This window comes from Oenanthe melanoleuca, chromosome 12 (assembly GCF_029582105.1).
Source record: "Oenanthe melanoleuca isolate GR-GAL-2019-014 chromosome 12, OMel1.0, whole genome shotgun sequence".
Taxonomy (NCBI): domain Eukaryota; kingdom Metazoa; phylum Chordata; class Aves; order Passeriformes; family Muscicapidae; genus Oenanthe; species Oenanthe melanoleuca.
Genome location: NC_079346.1, coordinates 10,171,917 through 10,174,638, shown reverse-complemented (window position 1 = coordinate 10,174,638; position 2,722 = coordinate 10,171,917). Strand labels below are relative to the sequence as shown.

Sequence of the window (2,722 nt, the reverse complement as noted above, 5' to 3'; positions counted from 1 at the left end):
ATCCCATGAGGCTCAGTAGTGGTGTATGGGTTTTTTTTTTTCTCCCCTGATGATGGAAACAGAGCTTTACCTCACCCCAAAGGAAAAACAAAGACCTTCCTGTAGCAGTGTTTGTGGTTTGTTTGCACCAGCAGAGTACCTTATGCAGACAGGAGGGGGTAAGGAGTGGAGCCTGGGGTGCAGAGCCAGGGCTTTAACTGTGTGTTGTGTCTGGCTGAGAGCTGCCAGGCTGCTCCCTTCCCCTGAGGACCCAGTGGGGTCAGGAGAGACCATCCAGAGATGTCCCTCCTGCTCCAGGGTCCCTGTTGGCATCAGTGCCCGTGCTCCTTGCACACAGGGCTGTGTGCAGAGTGGCACACAGGGGCTGTGCCACTCTTCATGGCCCATCAGCCCTGCTCTCTCCTAATGAGATGTTCCATCAGCTGCTGGGGACATTAAAGAAAGCAGTGAGGAGGGAATGGTATCTTGGGCTTGGGAAGCATCCTGGGCTGGGAGCCCCAGGGCTTGGTGAGGTGTGAGCTCTCAGGGAGCAGCTGCTGGGCCAGGGGAGAGCCCAGAGCCCACCAGGATGGCCGAGTGGTGAAGGCGTTGGACTTAAGATCCAATGGGCGCACGCCCGCGTGGGTTCGAACCCCACTTCTGGTAGGAGCCTCCTTTTCCTGCGGCTCCAAAGGTCCCAGCCCAGCTTTGGGGCATCCCTTCAGAGCAGGGGTGGGATCTCTGGCCCCGTGCCTGGGGAGCTGAGGCCATTCCGTGCTCCAGGGAGGACCCTGGTGGGACAGAGCCTCCAGGCTGGATGTGTACAGAGATGTGTGTGCAGATCTGTGTGTTTGTGTGCATCCCGCTGGCACAGGCTGTGGATCTCCTCTTCCATGCAAGGAGTGCTGAGACTGTCATAGGCTTGAATCCCACACGCTCCCAAAATAGAGACTTGTTTTTCCCATGGCAGAAATAGAAAAACCTGATTACCCAGAAGGGGGGAAATAAAAAGGTGTTGAGCACTAAATATTTTGGGCAAGTCACAAGGGGAAAGCAGTGAGAACAAGTGGGTTCAGGGAAACAGATTTGGGGTTTGTGGAGTTTGTTCCTTTTATCAGCTCCTCCCCATGACCCCAGACCCATTGCAGGCTCACCCAGAGCAACATTTGGCACTCTCTGAGGGGATTTGGCAGTGTCACAGCCCCTGGAGGAAGCCAGCATGGCAGGAGGGAGGTCCTCATGCTGCTGGTTAGATTTGGGAAATGCCTGAGGAGCTGAGAGCTGCTCCTCTGGTGCACAGTGTCACTGTGCCATGGTCTATTTTGGGTCAGTGCCTCCAAATGCCCACGAGATTTTTGCTCCCTCCCTTGTGTGCGTGGATGGGCAGCAGATATTTCCCCAGAAGAGGGTTAGGCTGCTGGGCTCAGAGATGCTGTCAGGTTTTCATTTGGCTGCTTTGCTCCAGCCCGAGGCCAATCGGAAATGTCCTACTGCTGGGACATGATTTGAAGTGATGGTGTTAATTTGGTTAATTAGGATTCCTGGGAAGCGTGTGCTTCTTGCAAATCAGCTTACCATTGCAGTATCACTGCAAAGAGTTATTTGCTGGTGCATGGGGTTATGTATGAATTTATGATTATGATGTAGGACCATTAATTTCATGTTTGTGGCAGATGATACAGCTCAATTAAAAGTTGCACGTTGAGATCTTTGGCTCTCTCTGATACACAGGAATCAGATGGTGGCCTCCAGGAAGTCTTAAAGGGCCCTATGAGTGGCCATATAACAAATGGGGCAAGACCCAGAGGAGAAGACAGGGGAGGAATTGTTCTGCTCCTCTCCCATTTGATTAGTGCTGGGAGGGAAATTCTGTGCATATCTCTGTAGCTGACTTGTTGCAACTAACCTCAGTCATTAAGTGATGCAAAGAATGACAAACACATCTCTGGGATATCCCAGGGGGTCTCAGCAGCTCTGTGGGTCAAGTCCTTTGCCTCTGATGGCTTGGAGTCAGACTCCTGTCTAGTTCATGTGTCAAAGGCAATTGCTGGCCTCTGCTGAGTTCAAAACTGAAATCTCCTCATTTGGGCTTCTCTGTTGATCCCTATTCTCACAAAACTTGTGTTTTTACTGCCCAGGGGGTATGGGTTCTGTGAGTTCCAGATCCCTTGAGGGTGCTTATCCACTTTGCAAAACTATTGGCAGACAGACCATCATCTGGGGCACCAGGAGCTGCATTACCAGCCTTTGTATGGCACAGCCCAGCAGAGTTGTAGGGATGGCTGGGGCCAAATGTTAATATGAGTCAGGACTGAGACCAAATGACAGACCCCTGTAAGAGTCTGGGGCTGGAGATCTGGGGATTGTAACAGCAATGAGTGCAGTGGCCAGGGCAGGGGAAGGATGTGGGTTCTGATAGGTGAGCTGCCATATGAGCTTTATATAGCTCATATAGCTTTCCCCCTTCTCACCCCACATCCTCCAAGGGGCTGGCAGAGCTAAAAAAGAGCAGCTTGTTCAAAAGCCATTTCCATGCATCATATTTATTAAGACAGTTACTGCAGGTTAAATATCAATAGTTTATTGCAAATATATTTATTATAGATTAACTATGCAGTATCCACATCAGTTATGTTGTGGTTAAAAGTAAGCCTCCCTGAAAGGTTTTTAATAATGAATTTGTGTTGAAGTAGTGTATAATAAGTATCTTTAGCAATCTTATTCTCAATTTCATATGACAGTT

The 2,722-nt window shown here is 50.1% G+C and overlaps 1 non-coding gene across 1 annotated transcript; it reads left to right on the top strand.

The window, feature by feature from the left end:
• The first annotated feature begins 562 nt into the window (after nucleotides 1-562).
• TRNAL-UAA (transfer RNA leucine (anticodon UAA)) lies at nucleotides 563-645 on the top strand. The gene has a single exon. It is a non-coding gene; the product is annotated as a tRNA-Leu (tRNA).
• Nucleotides 646-2,722: the final 2,077 nt, after the last annotated feature.